This window comes from Anabrus simplex, chromosome 9 (genome assembly GCF_040414725.1).
Source record: "Anabrus simplex isolate iqAnaSimp1 chromosome 9, ASM4041472v1, whole genome shotgun sequence".
Classification (NCBI taxonomy): domain Eukaryota; kingdom Metazoa; phylum Arthropoda; class Insecta; order Orthoptera; family Tettigoniidae; genus Anabrus; species Anabrus simplex.
The window spans coordinates 87188058-87213516 of record NC_090273.1 but is presented as its reverse complement, the minus strand read 5'-3'; the positions used below and the strand labels follow the sequence as shown (position 1 = coordinate 87213516).

The following is a 25459-nucleotide window of genomic DNA, read 5'->3' as shown; positions in this document are numbered from 1 at the left end:
ATTATCCTGCTGAAACAGAGCATTGGGCAGCCCCTGAAGGTACGGGAGTGCCACCGGCCGCAGCACATGCTGCACGTAGCGGTGGGCATTTAACGTGCCTTGAATACGCACTAGAGGTGACGTGGAATCATACGCAATAGCGCCCCAAACCGTGATGCCGCGTTGTCTAGCGGTAGTTCGCTCCACAGTTACTGCCGGATTTGACCTTTCTCCACGCCGACGCCACACTCGTCTGCGGTGACTATCACTGACAGAACAGAAGCGTGACTCATCGGAGAACACGACGTTCCGCCATTCCCTCATCCAAGTCGCTCTAGCCCGGCACCATGCCAGGCGTGCACGTCTATGCTGTGGAGTCAATGGTAGTCTTCTGAGCGGACGCCGGGAGTGCAGGCCTCCTTCAACCAATCGACGAGAAATTGTTCTGGTCGATATTGGAACAGCCAGGGTGTCTTGCACATGCTGAAGAATGGCGGTTGACGTGGCGTGCGGGGCTGCCACCGCTTGGCGGCGGATGCGCCGATCCTCGCGTGCTGACGTCACTCGGGCTGCGCCTGGACCCCTCGCACGTGCCACATGTCCCTGCGCCAACCATCTTCGCCACAGGCGCTGCACCGTGGACACATCCCTATGGGTATCGGCTGCGATTTGACGAAGCGACCAACCTGCCCTTCTCAGCCCGATCACCATACCCCTCGTAAAATCGTCTGTCTGCTGGAAATGCCTCAGTTGACGGCGGCCTGGCATTCTTAGCTATACACGTGTCCTGTGGCACACGACAACATGTTCTACAATGACTGTCGGCTGAGAAATCACGGTACGAAGTGGGCCATTCGCCAACGCCGTGTCCCATTTATCGTTCGCTACGTGCGCAGCACAGCGGCGCATTTCACATCATGAGCATACCTCAGTGACGTCAGTCTACCCTGCAATTGGTATAAAATTCTGACCACTCCTTCTTGGTGTTGCATTTGCTCTGTCAGTCAGTGTATATAAATGATATGAGTAAAGGAGTGGAATCGGAGGTAAGGCTTTTTGCGGATGATGTTATTCTCTATAGAGTGATAAATAAGTTACAAGATTGTGAGCAACTGCAACGTGACCTTGAAAATGTTGTGAGATGGACAGCAGCCAATGGTATGTTGATAAACGGGGTTAAAAGTCAGGTTGTGAGTTTCACAAATAGGAAAAGTCCTCTCAGTTTTAATTACTGCGTTGATGGGCGTGAAAGTTCCTTTTGGGGATCATTGTAAGTATCTAGGTGTTAATATAAGGAAAGATCTTCATTGGGGTAATCACATAAATGGGATTGTAAATAAAGGGTACAGATCTCTGCACATGGTTATGAGGGTTTTTAGGGATTGTAGTAAGGATGTAAAGGTGAGTGCATATAAGTCTCTTGTAAGACCCCAACTAGAGCATGGTTCCAGTGTATGGGACCCTCACCAGGATTACCTGATTCAAGAACTGGAAAAAATCCAAAGAAAAGCAGCTCGATTTGTTCTGGGTGATTTCCGACAAAAGAGTAGCGTTACAAAAATGTTGCAATGTTTGGGTTGGGAAGAATTGAGAGCAAGAAGAAGAGCTGCTCGACTAAGTGGTATGTTCCGAGCTGTCAGCGGAGAGATGGCGTGGAATGACATTAGTAGACGAATAAGTTTGAATGGCGTTTATAAAAGTAGGAGAGATCACAATATGAAGATAAAGTTGGAATTCAAGAGGACAAACTGGGGCAAATATTCATTTACAGGAAGGGGAGTTAGGGATTGGAATAACTTACCAAGGGAGACGTTCAATAAATTTCCAATTTCTTTGAAATCGTTTCGGAAAAGGCTAGGAAAGCAACAGATAGGGAATATGCCACCTGGGCGATTGCCCTAAATGCAGATCAGTATTGATTGATACACTCAATCTGTACAAGCACTAGGAAATTATATTATTTACACTGGCGAAACACCAAGAAGGGGTTGCGCTAGATTAACGAACGTTGCTAGGTCTGTTTATAGATCCGAAAGAGGAGGATGATTCAAATTTCCCGCAAATCGCATTAGCGTGGCGCTAGTAGCAGTCCTACGACGATGCACATCAGATTTGCTTTAAATACGGTCTGTATTGTGCGAGAGCGTTACTTACCTGTGATATCGGACGGAGTGACTGTGAATGGGTGAAGAATGCCTTTACGACGACGAAGAGGTCAGTGTCAACATCTCACTGCGGTTGAACGAGGCCGTATAATAGGGCTAAAGCAGAATGACTCGGCAGGAATGCCTCCACTGTGCATGCGGGCTAGCAGCAGTGATCACGAGAAGGTACGCTCACAAGAAGACCGGGCTCCGGATGTTCCCGTGGTACCGCGGAGAGACCACGAACCTACTACGCTGGCGTAGCAGAGGGAGAGGTGATACTCCCATGTCGCGCGTCCCAGGTGGCGGATAGGGGGTCCTAACCGGCTTGCCGGTGGACTTGAGGAAAATAAAATGCCTCTCGCGGACCAAACACGCAACCCCCTGTGGGTGGGGGACGCAGACAAAGAATACACCCAAGGCATCCCCTGCCTGTCGTAAGAGGCAACTAAAAGGGGCGACCAAGGGATGTTCAAATTAGAACCATAGACTACTTTTAATTAGTACCATCACGCAGGGAACACCATGGGTCGCTTTTACTTGCGCGTAGTACCACTATGTTAGGTACAAAATAGGTTTGTGATTAGTAGCGACAGTGTGTGGCTCAGGATGCATTTTACAGCACCTGTGATTCGTACCCCTATATGAGCAACACCATGGGATGAGCGACACCATGCCTTGCCTATGCTTAGTACCCACTATGTGAGGAACACCACGAGATAGTGCGGGTCCCTGTGGTTAGTCCACTTATATGAGGAGCGCCATAGTTTTGCGTTGCCTGTAAACAGCGCCGCAGTGTGCAAAACACCATAGGTCTGTGTTACATAAGTTCATTGCCTGTGAGTAGTACCGTGATGTGTGGAATACTGCGAGTCTACGCTACTTTTGATTAGTACCACAACATGACAAATAGTATGGTTCCACTTTCCTAGCGATAAGTACCATTATGAGGGGACGATGACCTGGATTTTGGACCCGTTTCGACTACAAGAATCATCGATTCAGTATTGTGCTTTAGAAGCAGTCCCTTGGTCAGTAATACTATTGTTTAACGCTAGTTTCTGGGAATGTGGTGCATTGCGGGTCGGATCCACTGATTGTTTTAACTTCATATCCATCCATTCAATCTTCGTCCTCACGTTTTCGAATTCTGGTCAGTGGAGGTTTATGGAATTTTAAATTGTCATAACATTTCGTCTCATTTCGTACCATTAGGGGCCGATGACCTAGATGTTAGGCCCCTTTAAACAACAAGCATCATCATCATATCCACCACCGACAGGGTGGACCGCCGTATTCGGCGTATGGTTGTGGCGCAGCGGACTGCGTCTGCAGCAGCAATTCGAGCGGCAGTTGGCACCTCAAGTGACGTAACGAACTGTTCGAAATAGGTTACCTGAAGGACAGCTCCGAGACAGACGCCCTGCGGCGTGCATTCCACTTACCCCAAACCACCGCCGTGTGCGACTTCAGTGGTGTCAAGCGAGAGCTCATTGGAGAAGGGTGTGAAGGTCCGTTGTGTTTTCCGATGAAAGCCGGTTCTGGCTTGGGTGCCAGTGATGGCCGTGTGTTGGTTAGGAGGAGGCCAGGTGAGCGTCTGCATTCCACCTGCATGCTGCGTCGACACACTGGAACTGCATCGGGAGTTCTGGTCTGAGAGCAATTTTCTATGACAGCAAGGAACACTCTCGTGGTTATCCTAGTCACCCTGACTGCAGATATGTACGTCCGTCTGGTGATTCGACCAGTTGTGCTGCCATTTATGAACAGCATTCCCGAGGGTGTTTTCCAACAGGATAATGCACGCCCCCATGCCATTGTTGTAACCCAGCGTGCCCTACAGAGTGTCGACATGTAGCCATGGCCTACTCGATCTCTCGATCTGTCCCCGATCGAGCACGTATGGGACATCATTAGATGACAGCTCCAGCGTCATCCACAACTGGCATTAACCGTCCCTGTATTGACCGACCAAGTGCAACATCCCACAAGCTGACATCCGGCACCTGTACGACACAATGCATGGCTGCATTCAACAGTCGGGCGATTACACAGGTTGGACCAGCATGGCACATTTGCGATGGCATTTCTCGCGCGGATATTAGGGCCTAACCGGTAGTCTTGCACCTTTAATCGGTTAAATGTGTTGCCTCAACAAATATGTTGGCAAAATTTCCGTATTCTACATTCCTTATTTCATGGTGTTTGGATATTTTTTCCGCCACGCATTGCAAAATAATGTTAAAAGGCATAATATTAAGAATTTCTATCTGATCTGTATGTAAAACAAGAGGTACTCAGTTCATAGACACACACACACACATATGCATACGATTAAATAACACGTCACAGATCGAAGTACTGTATTCTATAAAATACAATGTTTGTACCCTTTTGCTTAATACTTTTAAGTTAGATATTTTTATAAGACTTAGGGTAATGAACTGTACATTTGGTGTCTTAAACATTTTATACTATACCGTGAAGAATTATTTTGAATAATATGAAGGGAATAGTTTTGCCTGGTGTTTAATTGTAGATGAAGCATCGCTTTAGCATTCAACAATCTTCCTTGAAGCTGTTTGTCCACCAAAGTATAATCAGTGACCGATACTTGCTGTCCATTCCAACTACAATATCTGGTGACCTTGTGACACAAGATTTTGATAGCATGTGTTCGCGATCAGTAGAGCGTTTCTCATACAGAGGTTCAGTAGCCTTTCACTTTCTGGATTTCTTGGTCCTCTTTCATGTGGACCCATGATATTCTCATAACCTTGTCTAAACTGATCCTACTGTACTTGAGTATTAATGCCTCCAATAACAATAGTTCCATCTTTTCCAATTCTCTCCTTCAATGTTTCTTCTAACTTCTCTTTCCACGTCTTCTCAATCTGACTGAAGTAATGTATGTAATGTATGTCCAACACTTGTCCCGTTTCTGTACGGTGTCGGATATAAAGTGAGATAAATCTTCGTAGCGAGTTTTTACGACCGGATGCTCTTCCTGACGTCAACCTCATGAGGTGAGTTAATGAGATGAAATGAATGACGTGATATATGTTAGTAGGAAGGGAGAGGGTGGGACCCGGACAAAAAATTAGTCACTAGTGCGCACGCACAGATGGATCGTTCAGCCTGTACGGATGGCGCAACGAATGAGTCCCGTGCTCAACCGCACGCGCACTGCCTGTACATGAGCATAAGGCAGTAGCGATCGGTGAGGTGGTGGTGGTGATTACTATTTTAAGAGGAAGAACAACTAGGCAACCATCCTCTATATAACATTAATCAGAGAGAAAAAATGGAAGGGATCCGACATTTCGAAGAAAGAAGATATCGGCCAAAGGAAGACGAGGGCCACGAAGGGAGTTGAAAAAATAGACTTTCTAGGCTTCGAGTGCTCTAATACGGTGGGGGTCCGAAAAGAAGATTTGACCAAGGGAGGTCGGATAGGATAGATGGAAGTGGGGAGCCTGTCACATAGAAGTAGAAGCAATACCAAGACTCAGCTGAGGGCCCCGTGGTCGCCAACCCACGCACCCAAATTGAAAGCCCCTGAGGCCCCTTTTATTTGCCTCTTACAACAGGCAGGGGGTACTGGGCGTGCGGACAACGGACAGGTGGGGAAGCAAGTACCTTACCCTCTGCGCGTGTTTGGTTCATGCTAGATCTCCCGTCCTGTACGTGAAACTGAATCAAGGTGTAGCGGAACTAGTGCAGCGAGCTTGATGAATTGGTAGCATGTTTAAAATCATATACCGGTACTGTATATTATTCCAGTAGCATAGATCCCTTTTGCGGCGCTCGCAAGTAACCGATCGTTACAAATGAGCATTCAAAAGAAAGAGAATAGACCTTAGCAGTGACGAATTGCGCTCTCATTTAATAAATATCGATAAGTCCTTTAAATGAGTTTAGGAAAATGTACGAAGTGTGCAATTTGCAAATACTGTTGCTGTAGGAAAATACGCGCCATCATTGCTGTCCACTTCACATTTTCGTCGCTGGGACGCCCGTTTTATGTCATTATAATGGTTACGTGCCAGATGCGACCGTGCCGGATGCGACCCGGTCATTATCGTGCCAATAGCGACCGAGCGGATAAGCACCGTGCCGCATGCGACCCATCAATCACTTACAATTGATCTGCATTAAGGGCTGTCACCAAGTGGCAGATTGCTTATAAGTAGCTAACTTGGTCTTTTCTAAAACAAAGGTTTGACACCGTTGTTAGCAGATTCGAGTGCCATTGGTCGAAAGAAAAATATAATAATGTTGCTGGCTTTACGTCCCAGTAACTACTTTTATGGTTTAAAGAGACGCCGAGGTGCCGGAATTTAGTCCCGCAGGACTTGTTTTACGTGCCAGTAAATCCACCGACACAAAGATGACGTATTTGAGCACGTTCAAATACCACCGGACTGAGCCAGGATCGAACCTGCCAAGTTGGATTCGGAAGACCAGCATCTCAACCGTCTGAGCCACTTAGCCTGGATGAAAAAAAAAATTCACCATCAGAATGTTGGCCGGCAGGGTAGGAAAGTTGGTGGTAGACAGTTTCTAATCACTAGATTGCATGCCAAAGCCGGGATTCAAATGCAAACCTTTTCGCAGTGTTCAAATGGAGTGAGGGCATATGATGCTGTTGATGGTGATTCGGCCGTCGGATTAGTGATGGGACATTCGATTCATTTTACTGAATCGATTCATTTGATTCCGTTCACGTTACTGAATCGATACAGTGATCCGATTCACGGCTCATTGGTCACCGCTCCTACTGCATCTGTGTAGTATGTGCTGGTAAGACAGCAGCAACAGCATTCAGTGCTCGCAGCTGCCATCTGGTCTTCATACTATGAACTCCTTTCTTAGAAAAAATGCTAGTTACTCTAATACATCGAAGGTTTCCGGCGACGCAGGGTGGGAAGTGTTAGGATTAGGAAGGTAGCAGCCATGACCTGAATTAAGGTACAGTCCCAGCATTTCCTGGTGTGAAAATGGGGAAACTACGGAAAACCATCTTAACGGCTGCCGACGGTGGGATTCGAACCCACCATCCCCCGAATGCAAGCGCATAGCCACGCGATATTAACCGCACGACAACTCGCTCAGTCATTTTTGAAAATATGTATTTTTCTATCAGCTGAGGATTTTTTAATCGTCATGTTTTGTATAGGCTACCCGAGATGTATAGTAGCCCGCTGGTTTTCTGATTCAACATACTGTTATTGCGTCTGTCCACATATGATTGAAGTCTTGTGCAACGATGTGACATATGAACTGAGAGAATACTGAGTCGTTCTTCCCAATATAAAACAGGTACTTTTGAGTGGTCATGAGCATGACTCATAGTCATAGGGCAGGCTAGAGTGGAGTTTGTCAAATGTCAACTAAGTTATAATACTAAGATTCATTAAACTAATAAATAGTATAACCTAATAGCCTACGTACTTACTACCGTAGCTACTTCATAATTATGTTGTTACTAACTTTTTAACACTGCAAATAAATCCATCTATTATTTAAACCTCCCTGTAAGAAGAGGACAGTGAATGCAAATGGGTATTATTTTCAAATGAGCTGAGCTCGAGAGTTCACTATAGCATACGATTCTTTCAGTGTAGCATGGCTCACTGTATGTCTCGCTGCAGTGAGCCGATAAGGAGCCGTGCGTATCTTGTGTCTCACTGAGCCGGCTCGTTCACGATTCTTTCCGTGTGCCATGGCTCACTGTATGTCTCGCTGCAGCGGAAGCTCGGCTCTCCGCGTGTCCAGTGAGCCGATAAGGAGCCGTGTGTATCATGTGTCTCACTGAGCCGCGCTCGTTCACGATTCTTTCGATGTGCCATGATTCAATGTCTCGCTGCAGCGCAAGCTCGGCTCCCCGTCAACGTCCAGTGAGTGCGCCACTCAGCACTGTCCGCTGGGAGTAAGCTGAATCGTGTGCCGTGAGCTCGCCGTTCCTGTGAATCGATTCACTCGGACACTTGAATGAATCGATACACTGCTTCGAATCATGCATTCAATAGCGAACACTACGTCGGATGGAGACGTAAAGCGTTGAGCAGACCCCTTGGTATTATTCGAGAGGAGTAGGCTACGTGCCGAAACCTGGTTTCATCTCTCCCTACTTCATTATCATAACCCCACATCCAGACGCGCAGGCCGCCCAAGGGAGTCAGGTAGAAAGACCTGCACCAGGCAAGCCGAACACGTCCTCGGACACTCCTGGTATTAATAGCACACGATAGATAAGTAGGCCTAAGTCGTAAATAATTTCAGAGAATTATTAGGATATTTTTTATTGCTAGTGGCATTACGTCACACCGACACAGACAGGTCTTAAGGCGACGATGGGATAGGAAAGGGTTAGGAATGTGTAGGTAGTGGCCCTGGTCTTAATTAAAGTACAGCCCCAGCATTTGCCTGGTGTGAAAATGGGAAACCACGGAAAACCATCTTCAGGGCTGCCAACAGTGGGATTCAAACCCACTATCTCCCGGATGCAAGCTCAGGGCCGCGCGCGTCTAACCACATGGCCAACTCGCCCGGTAAAAACGTAAACGCATCACCATGTTTCGTATTGTAAAACGAGTTTTCCCCAGAAGTGTTATGTAAAGTAGGGGCAGTAGCTTCTTATAGGACTTGAAATGGCATTGCACTTCGTTTAGCTTACCTTATCGTGGGTGATGACACAACTTATCAAATGACAATTTGCTTGTCAACGCCGGTCGCATCCGGCGCGGTTACAGATTATGCGGCACGGTCGCATCTGGCACGTCACCATTATAATATGCTGTAATTATCAGTTAAGAAAATAATGATAGTAAAACCAAAAATTACTTCCGGAACATTCCTTAGTATAGTATTCTTTAGTATAATAATGCACTTGCATTTGCTTCCGTTCAAGTGGATACCATAAATGTTAAGAAATCAGGAAGACTGTCTAATATTGTACTAATTTGTGCATTTCTTAGTTCACCAGTACTCCACCAGGGGGCTACTCCACCACATACTTTATGAACATGCAAGATTTCTCGCACGGGTCCCCTAGTTAAATTATATATGACATGGTTGGTGACAGAGAGAGAAGTCTGGATTAGAGAGTATAGAGTGTGTGTGTTCATTGCCTACGTGATTTGTAATTAGTACTTATCTCGTAGGCAACGGTGTGTTGAAAAACAAAAATGAGTGACGTGTATGTTCAGTCTTCAGTCCTAAGGCTGGTTGGATCCTCAACAGCTCTGCCATCAGTTGTCATAGATGGCCTAGGCATCACTGAAGAGGCGTACTAGGGAAATGAGGAGTGAGGTAGTTTCCCGTTTCTTTCCTCACCGAGCCAGAAGTTGCTATTACATATCAGTCTACCAAGCCCACTGAAATGCATGCACCGACCGACCCTATGAGCAACATTTTCATACCATTCATAGCAGGGACTGGCTGCACAAGGAATGGCATTACTAGCGTCGCTCAGTCACTTTGATATTGTCAAAGCCAAGGATAAGACAGAGAAGGATCAATGAAAGTAACAAAATTGCTCTAGCCCATACCAGAAGACATAGTGCACTGTAAACACTAGGTCCTGCCAGCAAAGGCATAAGTACCTGTTTTCTTCTGAATAAATAGTAAAAATATATTTTATAACGAGGTGTTTGTAATTTTTAATTGGTGAATCAAACACTCGTAGTTGCGATTAGCGATAATCTGTAAGGAAGGTGTGTGAGATGAATACTAAATGGTTTCAGGGTATCATATACATTATACATAAGTTAGAAGTAACAGGCACCCAAATAACTATTGCTGGTATAAACAGGGGGAACAATGACAGGAGTGCTCAGTCCATGAGGCGATAAAGGCTGAGTTAGGAATGAATTTCATGGATGGAACTTTAGAGGCAGATTACTACATGTTGGTACAAAGCTGCGCCGAACCATGAGCTTCGAAGCGGAAAGGGGAGGAACGTTCACATCGCTAAGGCCTGTATTACTGTATACTATCAAATAAATTTGTCAAACATCTTTCGTAAAATATCTAATATATGGCAGTGTAATGGAATATTTTATAAAATGTCTTCGATAAACGTATGATCCTCTTGCAATCTTTTGGAAAAGATTTGACCTGTTACATCCAAAATGGCGGATCGTAAGTTTATATACGGGGTGAATCCACTAGATTGTGCAGGTCGTCGCATCCAGGTTAAGCCACTTGCTGACGATCTGATCGCGCAATTCCACCAAATTGTAGGGATGCTGATGTCGGCGTTTTACCCGCTGTTCCAACATGCCCGACACGCAAAACAGTTAGAGTTACGAAGAGCGAACAAATCCGTAACAGTTCGGCTGGTATTTCACTATCAAAGAAATTTGTCAACGATCTTTTGTAAAATATTTGAAAATTAATTTTTATAAAAGATTTATGCTACCATTGCACCAGTACACTACATAAAATATTTTATCATAGTTTAGCAAAAATAGATGGACACTTGTAGGCACCTTTGGCTTTTATTTTTGCGTGTATTGTTAATGACAAAAATTATAATACATTCTAACCGTATGTTTTAAATTAAACCATCACAGGAGAGTATAAGGACATCATGGGGGGAGTGGTGATGGAGATTATTGTTTTAAGAGGAAGTACAACTAGGCAACCAATAGGTCAGCAGCATTTAGCCGTTCCTTTGTTGCAAATGGAGCTACAATATGGAATTCTTTCCCCCACAACATTAGAGCCATCAAATCCTTAAATTCCTTCAAGTTGTCTTGCCGTGAGCATTAAGAATTTACGTAGGTAGTTCCCTTCCCTGTCTCTTCACTATTGTTTTTTGTCTCGGTGTTTTTTCCAAATTCTTACGTTCCTTGTAGCCAGATGTTTCATTCCAGGCTTATGTCTATGCCTCACACCTGTCATATGTTACGCAAACACGTTATGTGAACCGCTTAGTCTGATTGTGATAGTTCGGTCAGCTTCCGCTTCGAACGCTGGCGTTGTGCCATGTCCTGGGGGCCATCTGGTGTTAATGAACGTACAATTTCCATTTCTACTTCTATTATAACGTTCCAAATTCAAAAGTGTCATTGTTTAAGAAGCCTTTCTCGTGGACAGTTGAGAATTCTTCTGAGGACGCAGAGCACAGTTTTCTGCGAAACGTTAAGAATTTCACCTTTTTTCTTGACAGGGCACAAGCCCAAAAGCCTATACAATATCATGTCGATACTGTGGGGGTTATTCTGCCGCCCCCACTCACAGGGGGACAGATCATGGGATCCGCTCTGCTTTAGATTACTGTTTTAATTTTTGAATAGAACTTACTGGATAAGAGGTTGATCATTCCCCTAGCTGGATTATGTGCACGAATAGCAGAAAGCCTTATGTCAGCTGGAAAGGTATGTGAAAACACGAAACAGCTGTGGACCATCACATGAAGAAGCCGGTAATGCAGTAGCAAAGTAGACGTCTGCATCAAGACCTTTTGCAGATGAGCGCTTCGACTGGATTGAACATTGACCAAAATCAGACAACGAACAACGCTGTGCATTGTTGCATATTTTACAATAAAATGTGAACAATGCCATGCGTTTTTTGTGTCTGAATAAGAACAACAACTGTTACAAAAACGTCCACACCATGTAGGCCTGAGCATCGCGCTACAGTATGAGAACCCGAATTTAATATTATGGGTGAATAGCAGGAAATATTTAGCCTAAAGGAACTGATATTATGAAGAAGCCATTTACATAACCAAAACTGAATATTATTTAATAAAAGAAAGAGAGTGTGATGGAATCAACATTTCTCTTATTAGTTCTCATCCTTACGTCCCAATGATTCCAAAAGTTATCATTCCGATTTTTATTGTTGAAAATATTAATTGTTGGTTTTTACCACGGTAACGCACTTTTGGCTGTACTTATTATTCCATAATGTTTTATATTTATATCTAGATAGGTTATAATTTGGGACTGTATGGGTTAAGATACTGTAGTAATATGTCATAAACTACTGTGCACTATTTCACTAGAATATGCTTTTCTGTTTCTGTAAGTTGCTGTACTGACATGTTAACTACAAATTTGTTACACGTGACAACAAGATATTTCTTCAGATTATCAACGTTGAAATTTAGACGTATCTCAGAGAGTTTAGCTTTCAGAACAGAAAACGCAGGTCCAGCGTCCACTGGGGTAAGTGGAGCATACCATATTATTTGTTTCTTCAATTCTAAAACAAACTTGTAATATCTATGAAAAATGTATCCTCTTTTTCCAAATACGAAAAATAAATTTAAAGTTGCATTTAAAAATACAGAAAGCATTTCGTCTGTGATAGTAAATATTTATTTAGCCTTGTGAAAAACCAATTAATATATTTCTAAATAATTTTTCTTCTCTCCTTGCTAAATAATATATATTTAAAACCACCAAATCTTTTCAAGATGGTCGACAGTTACTGTAGCTGCAAAGGCAACCATCTCATAACAATATGCTGTAATATTTCCGTATGATAATGCTGAGTAAACTCGTAAAATTGAATGAAGTTCCCCAGAATTCTTTGATGATCCAGGAAAGTTTGAATGGATTTCAATATCAAGATTTTCTGCATCGTATTTTAGAAGTTTGCATCTAAATTTAGCACAATTACACAATAGGCATGTGACAAGAGCAAGTTGTTTTCTTCTTATGATCTAGTAAGCACAGAATTGTGTATTCCGAAATTGACAGAATTATTGTCGGCTGATTATAAAACTTCATTCGGACTCTAACCATTTACCAAACAAATCTAATTAAGGGGCTTTCATTTTTTTATTTGCAAGACCTTACATTTTCATCTTCATAGAAATCAAGAACTTGCTTACATTTTCTGTTATCTTTGGAGAAAGAAGTTGCAGCTATTAGATTATGGCTACAGTCCTTATCTGAAGCACCTGGTCCAATAGAAAATAGAACATTGCCTTTAAATCACAAAACGCTTCTCAAAATAGATGATTCACTAAATCTTCACTTTTGGTTCGGCCACACCTTATTATTTGCTGCTACGGAGGCATCTTTGGAAGAATGAGGATAAAAATTATTACCACAATTTTGATAATTATAAGAATGGAATATCTGATGTTTCACAACAAGATAAGTCGAAGTTAAATCTGTTGCAGAGATTTTGTCGCCTTCTGCATGTATTTATTTATGAACTACATTCATTTACAGTTAGTACAGAAGTACAAAAATAACTATCAAAAATATTCCCTTTGGATGTCCTTACAAAATATGTTTCCAGCATGTTCTTGTACAAGGTAATAAGTCATTGAAATTATAGTAAATTCATTGTACATTTTTAACGAACAGGTTCAAAAGTATGATATTCCATAAATTTCTATGCTACGGTACATTATTCACAACCCAGCTCAACTAAATATGGTAGAAGAAGAATCATACATAGGACGTATCATAATTAATAGCGCAAATCGAAAAAGTGTTAATAAACATGGTTCCGCAAACGAACCGTTTGCGAAATAATTTGAATTTATGGTTACCTGCCACCACTGACTTGGTTTTGTGTATACGTAATCCTAGTTAAGAAAAGGTGCTATACAACATTAAGAAGCGCGCCGGCCTCTCACCGCTGGATACCGTGGTTCAAATCTCGGTCACTACATGTGAGATTTGTGCTGGACAAAGCGGAGGCAGGACAGGTTTATCTCCGGGTACTTCGGTTTTCCCTGTCATCTTTCATTCCAGCAACACTCTCCACTATCATTTCATTTCATTTGTCAGTCATTAATAATTGCCCCAGAGGAGTGTGACAGGCCTCATCAGCCGGCACAGTTCCTATCCTCGCCGCAAGTTGGGGGTTTCATTCATCCCATCTCTGACCCGGTCATTGACTGGAAGACAGGTTGTAGGTTTTTCACAACATTAAGAAAAGTTATTAGATACTTTGTTAGAAGTGCAATTGTTTTTAATGAACAGGAAAACAGTTTCACTTAGTATGTTACATGTTACAATGACTGTGCAGTGTACTTACTCGTATTTAAAGGAAGCGTTCAAGACGTACCCGGTGCAGGCCTGCACTCGTCGCCGCATTGAGATTCAAATTCTTTCAAATTTGCCTGGATCATTTTGAAATTCTTGACAAGCATTTACAAGTCTCTGCTCCAGTTCCTCAGCCGTGTTAACCGGAGTGTCGCACACTACACCTTTAAGGGGGTCCCAAACACAAAAATCCAACGGTTCAGATCAGGTGATCTTGGAGGACGCGGTTGAAGTCGTCCTCGTTCAGTCCATCTTTGACCATATCGGGGCGTTAGATGTCACCTTACTATAGCAACAAAATGTGCCGGTGCTCCATCATGCGTGTACCAAATCCTCTGGCGTTGCTCCAAGGGAACATCTTCAAGGAATCCTCGAAGGTGATGTCGCAGAAACCGAAAGTAAATCCATTCATTGAGTTTGTCTAGTAAAATGTATGATTCAGTAAGACGATCTGCTGGTAGCCCTAACCACACATTTGATGTGAAACTTCGCTGATGCGGTGACTCATGCACAGCATGCGTGTTTAAGCCTCCATGATATACAGAGCACATTTAAGGAATATTCTCTGATAAACTTTTTTCTTAGACATATCTATTTCCAGGGGGTTCACTGAACCATTGAACATATAGACCGCGCCGCCACTGCTGTACAGTCACTGTAACATACTAAGTAATATTGTTTTCTTGTTCATTAAAAACAAATGCACTTGTACCAAATTATAACTCTTCGTAATGTTGTATTGGTACCTTTTCCTAACTAAGATGACGTTTACACACAGTCAGGTCAGTGATGGCTAGTAACCACAAATCCTAAATTATCTCTCAAACGGCTCGTGAATGAATGACTGTTTCGCTTCTCGTATCGTGTGCACATAGAACTGTTTCAATCTGCGCTATTAATTATACATTGGCGGAAAATGAATACCCAAACACCAAGAAGGGTTTGTGCCAGATTAACGAACGTCGGTAGGCGTGTTTATACATCTGAAAGATGATGTTGATTAAAATTTCCCGCAAATCGCATTAGCGTGGCACTAGTAGTGGCTCCCATGACGTTGCACTTCACGTTTGCTTTAAATACGGGCTGTACTGTGCGAGAGCGCTGGTTACCTGTGAGGTTGGACGAAGTGACTGTGAGTGGGTCAAGAATACCTTTACGACGACGAAGAGGCCAGTATCAACAGCTCACTGCGGTTGAACGAGGCCGTATAACAGGGCTACATGAAAGTGGATTTTCCTTCCACGCTATTGCAGAAAAACTTGGCAGGAATGTCTCCACTATGCATGCGTGCTGGCAGTAATGCGTCAGCTGCAGCAATTCGAACGGCAGTTGGCACTACAGTGACGCAAAGAACTGTTCGAAATCGGTTACCTGAAGGACAGCTCCGAGCCAGACGCCCTGAGGCGTGCATTCCGCTTACCTCAAAGTTCCGCCGTCTGCGACTTTGATGGTGTCAAGCGAGAGATCATTGGATGCTGGAATGGAGATCCGTTGTGTTTTCCAATTAAAGCTGGTTCTGCCTGCCTTGGGTGCGATGGCGTGTGTTGGCTCGAAGGAGGTCAGGTGAGCGCCTGCATTCCACCTGTTTGTGGCGTCGACACACTAGACCTACAGCGGGAGTTCTGGTCAGGGGAGCCAATTCCTGTGGTAGCTGGAGCACTCTCGTGGTTATCCCACGCACCCTGACTGCAGATGTGTACGTCCTTCTGGTGATTCGACCCGTTGTGCTACCTTTCATGAACAGCATTCCCAGGGGTGTTTTCAACAGGATAAGGCACGCCCCCATGCCGTTGTTGTAACCCACCGTGCTCTACAGAGTGTCGACATGTTGCCTTGGCCTGCTCGATTCCCCGATCTGACCCAATCGAGTACGTAAGGAACAGCGTCATCCGCAACCGGCATTAACCGTCACTGTATTGACCGACCAAGTGCAACAGGCATGGAGCTCCAGCCCACAAGCTGACATCCGGCACCTATACCACACAATGCATGCACGTTTGCATGCTTGCATTCGACAGTCAGGCGATTACTCCGGTTATTAATGGACCAGCATGACATATTTGTGATGACTTTTCTCGCGCGGATATTAACCTGTAGTCTTGTACCTTTAATCAAATGTGTTACCATGGCAAATAATGCCAAAATTTTCGTATTCTACATTCCTTATTTCATGACTATTGGACATTTTTCTTCGTCAGTGTACTAATTTCACTTTTTAATAACATTCCTCCACTTATGTAACTAAAAGTATGATTGTTTTTAAGGTAAAAACAAAACGATGTTTTCTGTCTGCCTACTCTAAAAAATTGTTTACGAGCTAGTGTTCAAATTATATTACTGTAATTATTAGTGTGTTATTTCATGTTTAGTTTACATATATTCTGTAGTATAATGATGAAGTTTGAAAAATTGCAAAATAATCTGTACAATCCTGCGATGTGAGTTTCTTGTTTGAGGGACCCTGATTGGTAAAAAAAAAAGAAATTTTGGACAAGTTTGAGTTTGTCTTTTGGCTGCCAACGTTCGCTTTGTGTCTCTCGGATTGTAAATGTTTATTCACTGCCTAAACACCGTCATATTTAACAGTAAATGAAATACTTGCATATCCTGTACTTTCACATAAACTCGTCAAACCACTCTTTATCGTTTCCGTCCTCTAACCATACTTTACGCAGTTACGTTTTCGCTACGGCACTGCAGAATAATTACTGTCAAACTAATGTAAGGATCTCGACTGGTAATTATCAGGATATTATAACTTGCGAGCACATTATTACAGACGCAACAACGAAAAGTTTCCAGAATAGGACCATAATAGGACTGTAGAAACATTTAGTTACAATAGAAAAATGAAAAGTTATTATCAATATAACGTAATACACTGTTATGGTGTAAGCTGCATACTAGGTACGGTAATTAATTTAAGGTAAGATAATATTCAAGCCCGCAGATTGCCCTCATTGACCTGTACACCAGGGGATTGCATTCTTAACCTGAGTAATCACATTTTTTACCACGCCTCCTTAACAATCATTCACGTAATTGTTTTTTATTTTGCTAGTGGCTTTACGTTGCACCAACACAGATGGGTCTTATGGCGATGATGGGATAGGAAAGGCCTAGGGGTTGGAGGGAAGCGGCCGCGGCCTTAATTAAGGTACAGCCCCAGCATTTGCCTGGTGTGAAAATGGGAAACCACGGAAAACAATCTCCAAGACTGCCGACAGTGGGATCCGAACCCACTATCTCCCGGATACAAGCTCACAGTCGCGCGCCCCTCACCGCACGGCCAACTCGCCCGGTACACTTTATTTCGTCTATCGGGAATTACCGTCGTCCATTTAGTGTGTACGGAAAACCGACACTGGTAACCAGGCAACCGGTGTTCGTCATCTTCTTCCTCACGTCATTACCGTGTGCCGGAACTCCTATACAGTAAGTACAAATGCTGCCACTCCCTTTTGCGCTTCGTCCAGGTCAGGGATGACGAAGCTACAGCACGCGTGCCACCAGGTGACACGTGAACACGACTTCTGCGGCACGCCAGACAACATAGACATATTTTAATGCTTTTATGATTATTATAACGACGACGACGACGACGACGACGATGATGATGATGATGATGATGTTTGTTTCAAGGGGCCTAACGTCTACGTCATCGGCCTCTAGTGGTACGAAAATGTAATGACAATTTAAAAGTTCAAAATCATCCACTGACCAGAATTAAAAATGTGATGAAGAATGAATGGATGGATATGAATTTTAAACGATCAGTGGATCCGACTCAGAAACTATAATAAACAATAGTATTACTGACCAAGGGACTGCTTCTAAAGTGCAATTCTGAATCGAGGATGCTTGTTGTCTAAAGGGGTCCAAAATTCAGGTCAACGCCCTCTCATAATGCTACTTATCGCTAGTAAAGTAGAACCATGGTATTTGTCATGTTGCGGTACTAATCAAAAGTAATGTTGACTCACGGTGTTCCACACATTATCGTACTGCTCACAAGTACCTTATCTGTTAACTGAAACTAAAGGCTGCCAAGCTGTGATTCTAAAGGGCAGTCCCTCCTTCAGCCACTAGCTCCCTAGGACATTCTATAGCAAACAAACAAATAAATAAATACATTATCATTATAGACTGTTATGCCTTTCAGCGTTCAGTCTGCAAGCCTCGGAGAATTTACTAAACGTCGCCACAATCCTCGATTAGCAACTATTGTTGTGGCCCCATTTAGTTCTGTACCTCTTATCTTTAAATCGTTAGACACCGAGTCTAACCATCGTCGTCTTGGTCTCCCTCTACTTCTCTTATCCTCCATAACAGAGTCCATTATTTTCTTAGGTAACCTATCCTCCTCCATTCGCCTCACATGACCCCACCACCGAAGCCGGTTTATGCGTACAGCTTCATCCATCGAGTTCATTCCTAAATTAGACTTTATCTCCTCATTCCGAGTACCCTCCTGCCATTGTTCCCACCTGTTTGTACCAACAATAATTCTTGCTACTTTCATGTCTGTTACTTCTAACGTATGAATAAGATATCCTGAGTCCACCCAGCTTTCGCTCCCGTAAAGCAAAGTTGGTCTGAAAACAGACCGATGTAAAGATAGTTTCGTCTGGGAGCTGACTTCCTTCTTACAGAATACTGCTGATCGCAACTGCGAGCTCACTGCATTAGCTTTACTACACCTTGATTCAATCTCACTTACAATATTACCATCCTGGGAGAACACACAACCTAAATACAACTGTTCCAGCTTTGTATCACCAATCTGACATTCACTTGTGTTGAATTTCTCACCTACTGACATCAATTTAGTCTTCGAGAGGTTAATTTTCATACCATACTCATTGCACCTATTTTCAAGTTCCAAGATCTTAGACTGCAGGTTTTCGGCACAGTCTGCCATTAAGACCAAGTCGTCAGCATAGGCCAAACTGCTTACTACATTTCCACCTAACTGAATCCCTCCCTGCCATTTTATACCTTTCAGCAGATGATCCATGTAAACTACGAACAGCAAAGGTGAAAGATTACAGCCTTGTCTAACTCCTGTAAGTACCCTGAACAAAGAACTCATTCTACCATCAATTCTCACTGAAGCCCAATTGTCAACATAAATGCCTTTGATTGATTTTAATTTTTTTTTTGCTAGAGGCTTTACGTCGCACCGACACAGATAGGTCTTATGGCGACGATGGGATAGGAAAGGACAAGGAGTTGGAAGGAAGCGGCCGTGGCCTTAATTAAGGTACAGCCCCAGCATTTGCCTGGTGTGAAAATGGGAAACCACGGAAAACCATTTTCAGGGCTGCCGATAGTGCGATTCGAACCTACTATCTCCCGGATGCAAGCTCACAGCCGCGCGCCTCTACGCGCACGGCCAACTCGCCCGGTGATTGATTTTAATAATCTACCTTTAATTCTATAGTCCTCCAGTATGGCGAACATCTTTTCCCTCGGTACCCTGTCATATGTTTTCTCTAGATCTACGAAACATAAACACAACTGCCTATTCCTCTCGTAGCATTTTTCAATTACCTGGCGCATACTGAAAATCTGATCCTGACAGCCTCTCTGTGTCTGAAACCACACTGGTTTTCATCCAACTTCCTCTCAACGACTGATCGCACCCTCCCTTCCAAGATGCCAGTGAATACTTTGCCTGGTATACTAATCAATGAGATACCTCGATAGTTGTTGCAATCCTTCCTGTTTCCTTGCTTAAAGATAGGTGCAATTACTGCTTTTGTCCAATCTGAAGGTACCTTACCAACATTCCACGCTAATGTTACTACTCTATGAAGCCATTTCATCCCTGCCTTCCCACTATACTTCACCATTTCAGGTCTGATTTCATCTATTCCTGCTGCTTTATGACAATGGAGTTTATTTACTATCCTTTCCACTTCCTCAAGCATAATTTCACCAACATCATTTTCCTCCTCCCCATGAGCTTGGCTGTTTGCAACACCACCAGGGTGATTTCCTTTTAAATTGAGAAGATGTTCAAAATATTCCCTCCACCTCTCCAGTGATTCCCTGGGATCTATTATGAGTTCACCTGAATTACTCAAAACACTGTTCATTTCGTTTTTCCCTCCCTTCCTAAGATTCTTTGTTACTGTCCAGAAAGGTTTCCCTGCTGCTTGACCTAACCTTTCCAGGTTATTACCAAAATTTTCCCATGACTTCTTTTTGGATTCAACAACTATTTGTTTTGCTCTGTTTCTTTCATCTACGTACCAATCCCTGTCAGCCTCGGCCCTTGTTTGGAGCCATTTCTGATAAGCCTTCTTTTTACGTTTACAGGCTGCTCTCACTTCATCATTCCACCAAGATGTTCGCCTTTTCCCATCTTTACACACAGTTGTTCATAGGCATTCCCTTGCTGTTTCTACTACAGCATCCCTGTATGCCACCCATTCACTTTCTATATCCTGAACCTGCTTACTGTCTACTGTTCGAAACTTCTCACTAATCATATCCATGTACTTCTGTCTAATTTCCTCGTCTTGGAGATTTTTTACTCTTATTCGTTTGCAGACAGATTTCACTTTCTCTACCCTAGGCCTAGAGATACTTAGTTCACTACAGATCGAAAAATCCGCGAAAAACTCGTACATTCCTTACAGATTTCCTGAATTCAAAGTCTGTTAAGATATAGTCTATTATGGATCTTGTACCCCTAGCCTCCTGTGTGTAGCGGTGAATAGCCTTATGCTTGAAGAATGTATTCGTAACAGCTATACCCATACTAGCACAGAAGTCCAGCAAACGCTTCCCATTTCCATTAGCTTCCATATCTTCCCCACATTTACCAATCACCCTTTCGTATCCTTCAGTTCTATTCCCAACTCTCGCATTGAAATCGCCCATTAGCACTATTCTATCCTTGCTGTTTACCCTGACCACGATGTCACTCAATGCTTCATAAAACTTGTCAACTTCATCCTCATCTGCACCCTCACATGGTGAATACACGGACACAATTCTTGTCCTAATTCCTCCCATTGACAAATCTACCCACATTCGCTCATTTACGTGCCTAACAGAAACTATATTGCGTGCAATGGTATTCCTGATAAAGAGCCCTACCCCAGACTCTGCCGTTCCCTTTCTAACACCCGTCAAGTACACTTTATAATCTCCTATCACTTCCTCGTTATCTCCCCTTACCCGAATATCACTTACTCCTAGCACATGCAGATGCATCCTCTTTGCTGACTTTTGTGAGACAGTGTAATACTTTGTATACTTATATTAATGCACATTGTGCCCAATTAAATATCTATTATTAAATCTAATAGGCTTAGGGCCACTTCGCTGCTTCTAACTTGGGGGCTTACGCCCCTAGACCTCCTTTGCTTGTCCCTATATCACAGGTCTTGTACACATCCTATCCTAACCGTCCACACGCCAAGAACCACTCTAGACCAATGGTCTTGTCCAGGTCCTATCCTAACGTCCTCATGGCAAGAACAACTCCTCACCAATCGTGTACGGTAACAATATCACCACCACCAGTTATCGAAGGTTCACTCACTCATTAATTCATAAGTACAGCGGTTGGCAGCACTCCACCGCTTGTCAAAATCCTCCTCGAGAAGGCCGCGAGCGTGTTAAAAAACGACAGTCGTTCCGTGGTCCAGTGGACTGGAGTAATGATCGTTGGGTATATTAATAATTTTGATACCAGATTTATTGTTAGGGAAGATAATAATATACCCATAGAAGATGGTGACCCAGTTCGAGTGCCACGTAAACTTCCGAAGTTAAAACTAATCCGGAAAATTGTGATCAAGAGTTATGCTTGAGAGACGAAAATAATTTTAAACTGATGCAAGAATAATGTAATGAATCATTTTCAGTGTTAAAAACGGAGCTCCGTAAACGAAACCTAACCCCATTTCTCTTGAGTGAAAATGAGAAATAGGTACGTTTTAATAATAAATTACAAGAGGATAGTATGCCATGGTGACTAGTGCTTTAGATATTAAAATTTGTTACAACCTGACGTTGATAAAATGACTTTCTCTTCGTTACTTTCCCTCTCACATTTCAATTGGACTTACAATAAAATTACGCGATAACGCTACTTTTGGTGTCTAATTATTCATATTTAGAGTTAACTAGCTGATGTACCCGTGCTTCGCTACGGAATTCTCAGGAAGACTGTATTTGTGGTTTACCCAATTGAAGTCAGCATAGGTTTTTGCAATGACGTCAATAGGAATGTAGCGATTAAAAGCAATATTATTATATAAAATACTCGATCAAATGAAAAACGGCACATTTTCTCACTTTTATCGAACAGTACTACGGTGCCGATCTAACAGTCCAAAGTTCCAGTGCTGGAATGACCAGGCCGCAGACAGCCGTGAATACTCCTCTGCCATTATTCCGTTAAATGAGCATATTGCTCATTCCAATCACCGCCTCAGAGTCGAGATTGAATAGCTGGAATGCTACAATGAACCAATGTGTTACGTACCAGTAGTATCTGACACGCCCCCTCACACAAGTGATATCAAAATGGTGTCCGGCTAGTGACACCATTGGAAGGCGGTATCACAACAAGGAAGCAACAAAATCAAAATGCTACCAAAACACAGGAAAATATTTAAAATAAATGTGGAAGAGTGAATATATAACACAAGGGACCCAGTTCCCAAGGAACTAAAAGGGGTGGGATCAACAAGGGAACCAGAACAAGCATCTACAAGAAAAATTTATACACCCTTTTCAAAAACAACTATACTATAATTAATTCAAAAAGTAATACAAACTATTACATCTTTAGCAGCAAATAAATAGGTGAAATAAATCAATATTATCTAGTTAGAAGAAATAATTGAAGTTTCAAGTAAATAAAAATAAATACATAAGTCATATCTATCATCCCGTTTTTTAAAAAAGGAAGAGAAATTTGGTTAAATATAGTGCTTTTTAAATTAGAATAAATAATTTATAAATCCTAAGGTGAGATTTTTAACAAATAAATATACTATCTCTTAATTTAAATAAATAAATAAATAGTTTATGTAAATAGTACAAAATTTAAGAAAATACTATTTTTATAAAACGAAATACTAACCCTAACGACCTAACTAAGAGAGAAGCTTCTTGAATATACCTAAAATGAACCATATTACATGCTATTTACACTTAAAAATAAATAAATTTTCTAAGAACCATTGTTAACGGAGGGTTCACCGCACCGAACGCATAGCAGAAGGAGAAAAATGCAAATTCGCTTCGCATCAAATCAATTCACAAAGACAAATCTTGACGGAAAATATCAGTCACATTAGCATACCACAAAAATAGAACCGTATAGCATAGTAAAATTAAACAATACAAATATTAAAACACAAACAGAAAGAAACGAGAAATCATCATTCATATGCCGTACACTTCAAGAAAGAACCGGTCAGGTAATACAAAATGTTAGTAATCACACACTCAAATACACACTCGTAAGAGAGCAACAACAATAGAGATCCGTACACAACGGCATCCAGAGGTGATAAGATAAGATAATAATAATAATAATAATAATAATAATAATAATAATAATAATAATAATAATAATAATAATAATAATAATAATAATAATAATGCAACAGTTACGTAACGACAGGCAAAGATAAGAGCATATAATCAACAATGGCGACCAGACACGGTTCCAGGTGAGCTAAGGATACTCAATAATGCAAGAATGATGACACGAACGGTATTAAAGCCCTCCATTAACAATATCCTTACATTCTACAGAAACACTACACGTAAAATGAATAATACCGAACTTTACTGTCACCAAATAGCCCAAAAATAACTATCTACCTTAAATTATTTTTGATAATATTAACAATGTTTGGAAAATGAGTATCGCCAAGAGATTGCTCGGTGCACATTTCAAAATGTAGTTACATGGGAGAAACTAACCCGTATTAAAATAATGAAAATAAATAGAACAAAATGTCACAATAAAATTTAACGTAAAACACCGACATAATTTACAAGCACGGGCAGCAATAAATAAAATGAAAACACCAACATGAAGGGAACGTCACGAGTAGTACACACAAGAATTTAACAGAAATAAAATAAATAATATGAAAAATAAAATGGGAAACGATCAAAATCCACCAAGAGTTCATCGGACACCACAATGCACTTACGACGGTTCCAAAATACACGACGAAAATGAACGACATAAATTACGCCTCGCAAAAATAATAACAGCAAACAACAAGGCGCATAAAAATTTAGAAAAAACTTATCAAAAAATAAAAAAGGGTAGAACTTACATAAATGAAGAAAACTACATTACCAAATAATCCATAATGAATTAAGCAACTGAACAATCACTATCACTCACAAGGCAAAAACTACATTTTAAAACTAATACGGCACAATTTTTACACCAAACACTAATGCAATATCTATTATTTGCAATTCACAATCCCTGAAAGGGATACAGAATGCTTTTCACCCAACGCCTAAACTAGGCATGTTTAATACGCCAGTTCTCAGCGTCATTCTCCAGCGAGTTCAAATACCAGACCAAGGTTCATGTAAGAGAAATTACCAGACAGACGTTCCTAAAGCGCCTAACACACATAGCAGTCTATCGAGTCACGCGCTATCTGTCTATCAGCGTTCAAACTCACTACAAGTTCCACTGCGCGCATAGATGGCGTTAACGTACACATTTCAGGCAGTTGAATACACTATGTTACCAACATAGAAGTATAAAATATGCCGTGCATATGGTCCAACAACACATATTGTACCGGTTACGACCTGTACATGCATATTTTTGAGAGTTAATTGTATTTAATCATCACGCGTATTACTCCGTGCAAGCCTGGTTTGTTTACATTCAGCGGGACGAGCGAGCAAGCTGAGGACAGCTGTATGTGTGACGTAGCTGCAGGGGCTAATTAGATCACCAGCCTGCCATGCCACGTGCAGCTGGCCCGAACTCGTATGTTCTAGATTCAAGCGTCACACCTTCCCGAACATTCGACGGAGAAAAATTTTAAAACTCCTATAATAATTATGGTAGCGACTTGAGCAATATGTCATTTTAAAGGGAATCAGATAAACGTCGCAATGCTTGAATTTCAAGAAAATCCGTCGAGGGATTCAGGAGATAACCAGCTTCACGGCATATGTGACGTAGATGTCCGCAAACCGAATATAAGGAGGGCTCAATATAGCCTGATATCTCAGTCAGTCACAGTCGAGTAGTCAGCGTGGCTCTACTCGCTGCCATAATCGTCGGAGGCT

The 25459-nt window shown here is 42.2% G+C and overlaps 1 protein-coding gene across 2 annotated transcripts in view; it reads left to right on the top strand.

Moving 5' to 3' along the window:
* LOC136881323 (malate dehydrogenase, cytoplasmic) overlaps positions 1-25459 on the top strand; it is a 134027-nt gene that overhangs the window by 29050 nt on the left and 79518 nt on the right. Inside the window, exon 1 of one of the 2 annotated variants that reach the window (XM_068229300.1) lies at positions 1214-1249. The exons of the other annotated variant lie outside the window; for it this stretch is intronic. The gene's annotated coding sequence lies outside the window, so the exon portion shown is untranslated. Of the gene's footprint in view, positions 1-1213; positions 1250-25459 lie in introns of those variants that run through there. 2 annotated transcript variants of the gene reach the window in all.